At 52.1% G+C, this 11990-nt stretch overlaps 1 long non-coding RNA gene across 1 annotated transcript; it reads left to right on the forward strand.

Moving 5' to 3' along the window:
• Positions 1-259: 259 nt before the first annotated feature.
• LOC144144175 (uncharacterized) lies at positions 260-8859 on the forward strand. Its single transcript, XR_013317181.1, has 3 exons — positions 260-749; positions 7322-7817; positions 8436-8859. It is a non-coding gene; the product is annotated as an uncharacterized LOC144144175 (long non-coding RNA).
• Positions 8860-11990: the final 3131 nt, after the last annotated feature.

Here is an 11990-nt window from a genome sequence, read left to right on the forward strand (position 1 = left end):
GGGGGAGGGTACGTCACGGGAAAGGATGGGCTCACCTTCTGACCCACTGATCCACGTGATGTATAGGGTCTCTCTCTCTCTCTCTCGCGACGGGAGCGCGAACAACGAGGGGGAGGGCGGGTGACGGGGCACAGCGAGCTTCCCATTGGCCGCTAGACACCACGTGGTCCCCGCCAACCCTAGCGGCAACGACAGGTACTCCGCGGACAGGTATTGGTGGGTGTCCTCTGTAGATCTTGATAGCAGTTGTGATCGACGGTCACAGTTTGCGGTCGTTGAAGTCCCGTGCTGCTCTCCGTCCTGCCTGCCGTACCTGCCGACCTGCTCGCCGCCTGCCGCTCTCCGTCGGGCCTACCGGCCTACCTGGTGCCCGCCGCCTGCCGACTCTTGTCTCATGGCACCGCGGGCGGATTCCCCTCCAAGCTAGGCCTGGCGCCGCAAACCTAGAAGCCCGCGCCGGCCCACCTGCCTGGCCAGGGAAGCGGCGTGCTCTTCGGAACTGCGCCTGAATCAACGGGCATTATCTTTGCAGCCTTCTACGCACAACACATTCAAGCCATCGCTACGTTGATGCGGTCGCGGCCCTCGAAAGCTGGCTTAGATATTGGAAAAACCACGTGACCTGACAGCTGGACGGGACCCACTGCAAAAGCAACAACACACGGCTGCCGTCTTTCTTCGGGCAGCGGCAGTGGCGGTTGGTGTGCTCTTCGGGACTGCGCCTGAATCAACGTGCATTATCTTTGCAGGTTAGTGCAAGCTGGTGTTTTCTAACAACTTGCTCAGTGTTAGAATGAATCACCTACGGCCACTGCTGCTGCCTCAATTTTCCGGCTGATGTATTGACGGTTGACCTGTCCAACTTTGATAATGCAACTTTTTGGTGTCTACTCCTATAATTCCGAATGACTTCAAACGCGTGTGTCAGTTGCTGATTGGTTTTTGAAAGTGACCAGGAAATTGTGACATGTGCTGAATGCGGGTGCGATTTTCACGTTGGCAATGTTGCGGCGTTAGCGAGCGCTCGTTTAAATCGATGAACGCAGCAACTAAGAAGGCACTGAAATGTGCACAGTGTATGTTGTGAGGACGACCTTAACAAGATCGTGTAGACCAAAACGTGTGGTTAAAATCATGCGACCAACTCTTACTATGCTAACTTATCATGATGTTGTTTCCTTTAATCAACTGGTGAAGACTGAAACCTGGTTTCGCCGAGGGGGTGTGTCGCTGTTCCACATGAATGCCAGAAACCTAAAAAATAAACATGTTGATGTAGGAACATACTTGTCCCAGCTACAGTGTACGTTTGACTTTCTAGCCTTTACTGAAACTTGGTTCGTGAACAAGTCAGACGTGCCTTACTTTTCAAATTACAGTCATGTTTCTGTACATCGTGCGAATAGACGGGGCGGTGGTGCAGTGCTCTACGTTCGGGAGCATCACCGTTTCGAATCGCTTTCCGATTTCACATGTTCTTGTGACAGTTGCGAATGCGTCACTATCGTGCATCGCAATATTGCAATCCTTGCTATCTACCGGCCGCCACATGGTTCACAGTCAGACTTTTTAGACTACTTGGATTCTTTTCTGGAATTTGCAAACTTAAAAAAGTGACACGTTGTCATTATCGGTGACTTCAACATTGACGTTTTTTCCGACAATAATACAACAGTTAACCTAGTTCAAAGCATGTTTCTAAAAGGCTGTGAAAATCTCATTGAACAGCCTACTAGGGTTACTCTGACTTCAGAGACAGTTATAGACTTATGTTTTACAAACTTTGCGAAGCACCTGACCTGCTCCGGCGTTCTTGCATCAGGTCTAAATGATCACCTTCCAATATTCGCTGTTCTACCTATGCATACCCGCGTACAAATTACCACAGCTACTGTACGAGTCATAAACGCTCAAAACATTCTTAAATTTCAAGAGTTGATTGCCTGTGAAAATTGGGATTGTTTACAGACAGCCTAACCCATCAAAATCATACAAAAGTTTTATCAACAAAGTAAAGACTGCCTACGATCTGTCGTTTCCTTTAACACCGTTAGTAAAACATAAAAAAGAAAGGAAAGAATGGGTTACACATAGCCTTTATAAACGCATAAATGAAAAGGATAAGTTATATCGTTTTTTGCACACTCGTGACCCTGAAAATCCTACGCCTATTTAAAAAGGCTAGGAACAAGCTTTCTTCCTATTTAAAAAAAGCCTAAGCAGAGCATTATATGCGCAGGCTGGGAATTTCCGCGCAGTATACGCGCAAAGTATGGAGCATTTTTCATGAATTGGTTGGAACAAATCTTCCAGCATTGCCTCCTGAACTGACAGTCAATGGAGGGCGCTTATCTTGTATGCCCCTCGCCAACGCCTTAAATGAACATTTCGTGAGCTCGGAATTCGACACTGCCCACTTCGGTTGAACTTTACTGTGAAAAATACATCAGCCATTACGTCACTGACTCGGTATTTATGGCACCAACGTCGGAAGCCGAGATAGCTTCTGTTATCATGTCCTTTGACAGTAAGTCGGCGGCTGGTGAAGATGGCATCAAACCTGAGCCCATTAAAGCTGTTTCTTTAGTTATCGCTGGCCCATTGACACACATATGCAATAATATTCTAACATCCGGCACTTTTCCAGATAGGATGAAAATTGCGCGTGTAACAGTAATTCACAGGGGGGGTAAAAGCAGCAACCTACATAACTTCAGACCTATTTCTGTGCTACCATTTTTTTCTAAAATAATCATTGGGCCTCTTCGATTTTTCACTTCTGGCTCCCCGCGGGCTGCCCGCGGGTAGTCCGAGGATTCCCCGAAGCCATAGGGATACACGGGAAAATCGAATGTTGGACTGCTTCTCGGGGAGTCCGCGGTGAGCCCGAGACTGTAAATTGAAGAGGCCCATTATTGGAAAGGGTCATACACAGCCGCCTACAAAGTTTTCTATCAGCAAAACGCGTGATTTCTGACACAGTATTGATTTCAGAGAGAGAGAATCAACTTTTACTGAGCCCTTTAAATAAGGTGTGTGCGCGCAGGCACCAGAGGGGGTGGTTCCCTAGTCACGGGACCCATATGTGTCCAGCAGCTCCTGGGCCCTGGCCACCAGTCCGTACTGAGTAGCAAGGTCGGGGCTGGACAGCAAGGTGTCCAATCGCTCGAGGGGGTTGGGGATAGAGGTGGGTGGAAGGGAAGGTGGGGGGGGGGGGTCTTGAGTTTCGTGCACTCCCCTATGATGTGCACGAGGGTGCCTCTCTTCTCCTTGCAGAACGAGCACGAGCTGTCGTGCTCGGCCGGGTACATCCTGTTCAGGAGCACAGGATGCGCTAGCGACCCCGCTTGCATGCGACGAACGATCGTCTGCTGTCGTTTGTCCAGCTGCGGATGCGGACCGGGAAGCCTACATCGCTCGTTTCGGCGGTACATTTGGACAATGTCTTTGTAGCTCGTGGCGGGGTGCGGTAGCTCGTCCTCGGCCCGGATTGACATTTCTCGGGCGTGGTGGTCAGCAAGGAGGTTGCCTTCCACCTGCGAGTGAGCCGGGACCCACACGAGCTTGATGGCTCGTCCCGCTGGTCTTCGTTTGTTCAGAATGGCTAGTGCCGCGGGAGAGACTCTCCCCCTCCGGTAGCGCGCGTATGCTGTCTTGGAGTCGGTTGTCACGGTCTTCGCCTCCGGCGTAGCCAGGGCGAGGGCCACGGCCACCTCTTCTGCTTCGGCCGGGTCCTTTGTGCGCACCGACGCACTGGTGACCAGCTTGTCGATGGTGGTGACGACCGCTGTTGCCTTCGTGCTGTCTTTCGGGAGCGAAGCGTCACGTAGAGTACCCGAGGGTCCTCTTCCAGCTGCCGGGCCAGAACATTGGCCCGCGCCAATCGCCTCTCGTCGTGCCTTTCCGCTTGCATGTTACGGGGGAGGTGTTTAGTTTCGATCGATTTTTGCCACTCCTTGGGTAGCGCTACCGTCTCTGGCTGTGGTTCGATCTGCCATCCGATCTTTCTCTGGACGGCCCAGCCGTACTCGGTCTTGCTCAGCCGTAGGCGTTCGTTTGAGAGGTGAGCCTCGATCAGCTCTTCCGCGGTGTTGAGCGTGCCCATGCCCATCAGAGTTGTGTCGACGAGTACATCGGCATGCCCATGGCGGTCTTTGCTGCTTTTCTTATGGTCGCATTGAGCGCTTCTCTGTCCGCCTTCGTCAGCCGGAGGTACGGGGGCAGAGTAGGTGACTCGCGACACGACGAAAGCCTGCACCAGGCGCAAGGCGTCTTCTTCTTTGAGTCCTCTGTTGCAGTTGGCAACTCTCCTGATCATGCTCGTAGTCTGTTCTGGCGTGTTCTTGATTTTTGTCAAAGCCGCCGTCGCCCTGCCGTCGCTTCGCAGCAACAGGCCCTGAATGCGGGCCTGCTCGGTCGGCTTGATGTGCGTGCCGTCGATGAAGAGGGTCATGTTCGGCGGCGCCTCCTTCTTCGGTCTGCCCGGTTGCACCATGAGCAGCTCCTATTTCTGTGGAGCGCAGCTGAGGCCGCAGGACTTAGCGTACTCGTGGGCGCTCGTTGCCGCTCTCTGCAGCACCTCCTTCGCCCAAGCGTCTGAACCCGCGCGACTCACCCACACCGTGATGTCGTTGGCGTAGAACGCGTCGTCCGCGCGTTCAATCTGCTTGAGCAGTTCGGGTAGGGGGGTGAGGGATGGCCAGATTGAACAGCAGAGGCGGCAGTACCGACCCCTGAGGGGTGCCCCCGTCTCCGAGCTCCACGGGTTCCGACCGTTCCTCGCCTATCCGTATCGTAGCCGTCCTCTTTGTGAGGAAGTCCTTGATGTAGCCGAAGGTCTTGCGGCCGCATCCCGTCTTCTTTAGGTTCTCCAGGACGCTCGCGTGAGACACGTTGTCAAAGGCTCCCTTGAGGTCCAGTGCCAGTATCCCTCGCGGTGCGTTCTTCGTGGCTCGCTTGAATACTAGTTCATTCAACTGGACGAGGACGTCCTGAGTGCTCAGGTGTTGCCGGAACCCGTACATGGTCGCCGGCATCTGGTCCGTGTCGTCCAACAACGCTTGAAGTCTCCTGGGAACCATGCGCTCCACGACCTTGCCCACGCAGGACGTGAGCGAGATCGGGCGCATGTTCTCTATCGTCAGTGGCTTTCCGCGCTGCGGTATGAAACGTACCTCGGCCTCTTTCCATTCGGCAGGAAATCGTGAGCGCTCCCAGGCCTTGTTGATGTGACCCATGAGCCCGTGCGCCGCCGTGTTGCTCATGTTCCCGAGCACCCTATACGTAATACCGTCCGTTGCCGGCACGCTCTTATTGCTATCATCAATGACTGAGAGGAGCTCCGAGATAGAGATTGTGAATGGCTCGTCCAGAATTGGGTTCTCAGGACCGTCGTACTCTTCGGGTATCGGGTATTGGTCCTTTTCTGCCTTGAGGTAAGTCTTCTCCAGATCTTTCAGCAGTCGCTGTCCGTCCCCGTCGTAAGCGTTGTCAGAAGAACAAATCTACTGAAACGGCGTTAATAACAGTTAAAGACCAAATTTTTAGTAATATCGAAAATCGCCTGTACACTGTTGGCATATTTCTCGATTTTATGAAAGCCTTGGATTCTATCAAGCACGATATTTTGTTACATAAACTTGAAAAGTATGGCATCAGGGGCCAATGCATTAGATCTTATCCGCAGCTACCTCGACAGCAAATTTCAATTCACGTGTTTACACGGACACAGCTCCGACATCCGTCTTATTAAGTATGGAGTGCCGCAAGGATCAATTTTAGGCCCTTTGTTATTTAATATGTATATCAACGACTTAATTAATATCCCTTTAACAGGGGACATCGTTCTGTATGCTGATGATGCCAATATATTCTTTTCTGGGGGGGAACCTTCAACAGCTTGACCCGCCGCGGTGGCTCAGTGGCTAAGGCGTTGCGCTGCTGAGCACGAGGTCTCGGGTTCGATTCCCGGCCGCGGCGGCCGCTTTTCTGATGGAGGCGAAAAGCAAAAACGCCCGTGTGTACGAGATTTCGGCGCACGATAAAGATCCCCAGGTGGTCAAAATTAATCCGGAGCCCTCCACTACGGCGCGCCTCATCGCCTGCGTTGCGTCGGCGCGTTAAACCCCACAATCAATCAATCAACCTTCAACAGCTTGAAATTATCTCTAACAATTATCTTCATGAGCTCAGTAAATGGCTTCATATCAACAAACTCGCACTGAATACAAGCAAAACCAAATTCATGATGTTTTACCCAAAAAACAAAATGGTAAGCTATGAAGTACGGCTTCGGTATTGCGGTACGGCACTACAGCACGTCAATAGCCACTCATTCTTAGGCGTAACATTCGACAAACACCTCTCCTGGACACATCACATGAACAGTATTCGTGTAAAGGTAGCACGATCGGTCGGCATGCTACGCAGTCTTTCTAGGTTTTTACCTGGTTGGTTAGGGTGCAGTTATATTACTCTATTATACACTCACATTTTACACATTGTGTGCTGTTATGGGGTATTGGTAACAAATCTTTCTGTGTTGCAGCGCCGAGCCATTCGCGTACTAAACAAGTCAAATTTATTACTTCGGGGAATCTTATGATGCAGAACAATATACCAGATATAAAAGAAACCTTTTCGCTCAAACTTTCTGTGTTTGTTTACAAGCAAGCCTCCTTAAACTACGATATATTCTTTATTAAATTCTTAAAAAGAACTACTGGGTATTCGCTACGCCACACATATGTTGTTTTAGACAGGCCACGTACAAATTACAGCATGCAGATGATGGATTATTTGATCATAAAGCTTTGTAATGACTACCCTGATGTTATTTCAATTGCCAAGAGTTCCAGGAATGTTCGAAAATTCAAAGTGCTGCTCGAATCCTGTTTCGTTCCACGAATGAGCTATCATTACAATGATGCAAATTTGTATGTTCCAGTACTTTAAAGCGCCATCTTTGTCCTCGTGATTCCTTGTATTGGTTTATGTTGCCCGAGCTGATGTGTACTCTTACTAAAAAATTATTATAACGTGATTGCTATACATTACGTTATCCTACGGGTATTGATGTGAAATGAGTTTTTTTTTCTTTTTTTCATATGTCTGAAGACTATTTGTATATTGTATGGTGTTTGTGCACTACAGCTGCTTGTGTTGCTGCTCAAGCGGGGTGAAGCCTAGTCAGGGGGTATACCTCCTTTTGCTTTGCCTCGCCGTCATTTCTGTATTGCACTGCCAAAATGAAACAATAAATACATATACAAATACAAATCATCGGTGCTGCCACGGCGTGGCTTACGTCGGTGCCCCGCAGCTGCCCCCGCCGCCACCAGCACCCCCGGCCGTGCAGCCGCCGCCGCAGCCACGCAAGCTGCGCCGCACGGTGTCCACGTGGGTCCACCAGGCGGGGCCTACGGACGCGAGCGGCATGCTACTTCTCGACGCAGAAGTGGAAATTTCAGAGAAAGGGTGAGGTCGGCATGGCGGAAGACGAGCGGCCGGTGGTGTTCCGGGGGCGCACCCTACCCGCGGCCCCGGCACAGATTGGCGCCGCGCTGATGGACGTGAGTGCTCCTGAGGGCCAGGTTCCACTGGCCGCCCTGGGCCCACCCGGCACCCCGTTGCCTCCGCCCGGACAGCCTGCCCCTGGTCTTCCTCCGGCCCAAATCGCGGTCATTGTGGAGGCCCTGGCATCGAGCCAGGCTTTCGCTGCGGCCATGCGGCGCGGGTGTTCTCCACTCCCAGTTCAGCCGCGGCCGAGCTCGACGAGGTCGTCCTAGCACCTGCAGGACCCAGCGACCAATAAGTGTGTAAGCACCCCCCACCTTTTCTGTCTGTGTGTATTTTTGGGTGAAAACCCGGGCCGGATAGGTTAGACCGGTCTCGGACTTGAGGAGTGGGGGTGTGGGGATCCCTTGTATCCTGTTTTCCTCCTCCCGCGAGTGCGACCTTCGAACGAGCGCGCTTTTCCGCGCCATATGTGACGTCACCTCGCTGGCCGACGCGCCGGCGGGCACCAGCTGCCCCGCCGCCGCAGTCGCTCCTCCTCATCCGGGAAACTGCCTCCTCTCCTCCGCGCCTTAAAACCGCGACACGCACATTTCGCCGGTCTATCTTGCTCTTGGCTCGGGCGCTCGGAAAGGAGGTGGAGGATAGAGTGTAGGGAACGGGGGGAATGCGGCTCGCCCACACCCTCGCTGCCACCCGTCCGGACCGGGGCCCCAGACCCCAATCGGACACGCGAGGTAGGCTAGTCCAACCTCGCCGGCAGCCCCCGTGTTGCCTCAGCCATCGCGGCTCGCTTGTGGCCAGGCCTTGAGGCGCGCGTTGATACAGTGTAGTTCTTAACCCTGCCTTGGCGTTTATTATGCGCTGTATTACTCGGTCAATAACCCCCCTGGTTCGCCCTTCCCGGGCCCTCTACACAGGCTGGTTCTCCGGCGGTGTACGTGCTGCCTGCGCCGAAGCCGGACACCAGGACGGTGACCACGTGGACATACCAGGAGGGAAAAGAGCCACCTGTGAGTTTCTGCTCCACCCGCTCATGGAAGCGGCGGCCGCGGATACGGCAGTCCCGCTCCCTCGGCATGTTCGAGGGGCGAACGGTGTCCGCGGGGGCGCATCTCTGGCCCCGTCTCCGGGGGTGCAGTACTGCGGGGGCTGCGGCAGGCTCCGCATCACCGAGAGCCACGATAAGTCCAAATTCCACCTGGACCACGCCCCGCCGCCGCCTTCAGGCTGCACTTCCAGCATGATTCCACTGGCTGCTCCCCCGGGGCCCCTCAAACCTAGCCCTGCGGCTCCGGCTGCGGCAACTTCGGGCCCAGCGGTGCCTCCAGCCCCGTTCCCGGCTCCCGTGGTGGACGCTCACCTGCCAGCAGCCCCCCCCACCCCCTTCCCCCCTGTCCTACCTGCTGCCTTGGCCCCGGCGTTGGCCGAACAGGTCGTGAGGGCCGCCCTGCCGAGCCTGATCAACTCGGTGGTGGAAGCCCTGGCGACCGACCCGTCCTTCCCCGCGGCCATCCCGGCGGAGGTCCGGCGTACGACGTCCAGGGTGGCCGACGCGGTGCTGTTTGAGGAGGAAGTGCCTTTGCCTCCGCCCCTCTGCGCGACCCTGGCGGAGGACGCTACATCTACTTCGGGAGGTGACAGCACGGACAGGGAAAACCTGTTAAAATTCGAATAAATTAGGTCAGGGGGAGCGGCCGCGTACGCCGTTATTTTTGGGGGGTTGCCCGTCGGCGGGCTCAGTCTTGAGGAGGATTGTTGTGGGGATCCTAGTGTCCCGTATGCCTTGACCGCGCACGTTTTGGGCGAGCTGGTAGCCGCCATTTTGGGTAGCCGGCGCGTCACGTAAAGCCCATTCTACATGGTGCGATTTTCCCTGCGAATTCGCAAATGCGGCGCCGTTCGTACGGCCACGTCACGGCATCACCATCTGCATGCTTAGCAACCAGATGGCGTTGCTTGCATACGCGCTTGCATAGTACTACTACCAGATAGCAAACAGTGTCTGCAACAGCTCACAGATATCTTCGGAGAAGAAGCCACTCTACTGGGCTTAGAGTTTACCACAGCAAAGTCGGGAGTTCTAGTTTTTAATTACAACGCCCGTAACGAATGGGTATTCGTCCAAAAAGCAGCAATACCGTGGGTAACGGAACACAAATATCTGGGCATATCGTTAAACGAAGGTCAGCCTTATCTAGAAACTCATGAGGAGCATTTAAGAATGAAAGGTAGAAGAAACGCCTCTATCATGAAGCACAGAGCACTGTGGGGATATAACCGATATGAAGTAGTGAGAGGAATCTGAAAGGGAGTAACGGTGCCAGCACTCACCTTTTCAAACGCAGTAGTGTGTGTAAAATCATAGATTCAATCAGGGCTAGAAGTAAATCAGAGGGCCGTAGGTGGATTGGCATTAGGAGCACACAGTAAAACAACAAATCAGGCAGTGCAGGGAGACATGGGATGGGCATCCTTCAAGGTGAGAGCAGCACAGAGCAAAATATGTTTTGGAGAACGACTTAGAAATATGGATGATCAGAGATGGGCGGCCAAAGTGTTACGGTATCTTTACATGGAAAGCGTGGACACACAGTGGAGGAAAAGAACCAGAAGGCTCAGGACAAAGTATATGAAACATGGAAGTGCGGGGGAAACGACCAAGGCAATAAAAAATGAAGTGAAAGAAACAGAGACAACGACCTGAAAAAGAGAATGGATGCGAAGAAGTCCTTAGATATCTACAGGATTGGGAAGCAGGAGATCACAACTGAAAAATTATTCGATATGTAATACCAAAGGGAGTGCATTGCTTTTTGAAGCCCGGGTGGGTTGCTGCGGACAAAAACGCTTATCCGCGAGCCGGTACAGGAAGAACTATGCGCAGGCTGCGGAAATGAGCCAGAAACCTTGCGACATATTGTAACAGAGTGCAAAAATATCCGTCCAGTCCTCAGTGATGGAGCCATCCAGCTTCCGGAAGTCCTTGGCTTTAAGGTTAGCGTAAAAGTGAATTGGACAGCAGTAGAGGTTAGTAAAAGAAGGTTAGAATGTTGGTGGGAAAGGAGCAGAGAACAATATTGGAAGGCATGTGAACAAAGAAGTCAGACTGGCACAAAAATTTCGTAAACGTATTTTCTTTTTAATTTGATATTATTTTTTTATTTATTTGGTTTGAAATTTTTGGCGAGGAGATTGTACAGCGGCGTTGCGACTAAAGCCGCTGTGCAGCGCCACCCCGTTACAAAGGGGAAGCCACTAAGGATCATCATCGGCGTAAGCGCGGGCGCACCAACAGAAACGTACTCGTGTTCACAACACGGTTTCGCGCGCCGTTTTCAGCGAATGCTTAATCGGTGTCCGCGAATGTTGCGGACATCATGGCAGTTCGGAAGAAGTACATAATAATCGAAGTAGTCCCGTCCGAGGTACACCAAAATGTGCTAGGCACGCACAACAAGCAAACCCAGGGTTGCTTGCGGTGTTTGTCTTCTCTGCTATGCGTGCGTACATTGAAAAATAATTGGCAATTGTTAAATGAAACCGCTAATAAACTCATATTTACTGCAAAACAGTGTGAATCAAGTTGCCCAGAAAGTAAATCAAAACCATTTTTTTTTAATCACAAGATGGTTTGCTCGTGAAAGACCTATAGTTCGGTCTGCAATCAATGTGTTTCTGAAGAGCGAAAATCGCGACGATCGCGGGCCATGTAGACGACATTTCCAGGCATTGCGAACTTCGCAAGTGCGAATGTTCGTTCTACCGAATTCGCAGGCGAAAAACGCCAGAAACCTTTTAAAAAACAAGAAACCTTTTAAAACGCTACTTTAAAACACAAGAACGTGCTTTTAAAGCGCTGGACACAAGTACGATTCGTACACGCGATTCGCATGCGATTGATCGTTACGAGCTGTTGCCACGACTAGTCGAACGCGTGGTTTTGAGACATATGCTTCGAATGCGCGTACTATGCGCCGACGACGTCGCATAGTGAAGCTCCGCCCACTCTATTTGCTCCATTTTTGCCTCCTTACTGCGGTGTGCTTCGACCGATTTTGACGCATGCTAGAGAAACTCGAAAAAGTAAACAAGAAATTCGAGTTGAATTTTATGTAATAGAAAATTGTTATAAAGTCATACAGTAATTCGTTTTATGTGGTCAGCTAAGTGATACAAGCGTACTTAGGAACGCCACAGTTTGCTCGTGCCGCTGATCCAGGCCGAGCCGCTGACGTCTCTGGCAACGAGTGCCCTCCGCATTCCCGCGTTTTTCTCGTCTGCTGCTGCTCCGACGCTCGCGCTTTCTTCGCTGCAGGAATGATTCACCTGACGCACCAAGCAAAGCTTCTCCTTCTCAAAAAAAGCTTCTCCTTCTCAAGAAGGAGAAAAAAGCAGCGAAAAGGAAGTACTGGGTTCGGCCAGCGTGGAGGAGTCGCCATATCGAGAGCGAGTTTTTCATTGCGGTAAGTACG

The sequence above is a fragment of the Haemaphysalis longicornis genome, unplaced genomic scaffold, assembly GCF_048455015.1.
Source record: "Haemaphysalis longicornis isolate Haplotype H1 unplaced genomic scaffold, Haemaphysalis longicornis Haplotype H1 scaffold_64, whole genome shotgun sequence".
NCBI lineage: Eukaryota > Metazoa > Arthropoda > Arachnida > Ixodida > Ixodidae > Haemaphysalis > Haemaphysalis longicornis.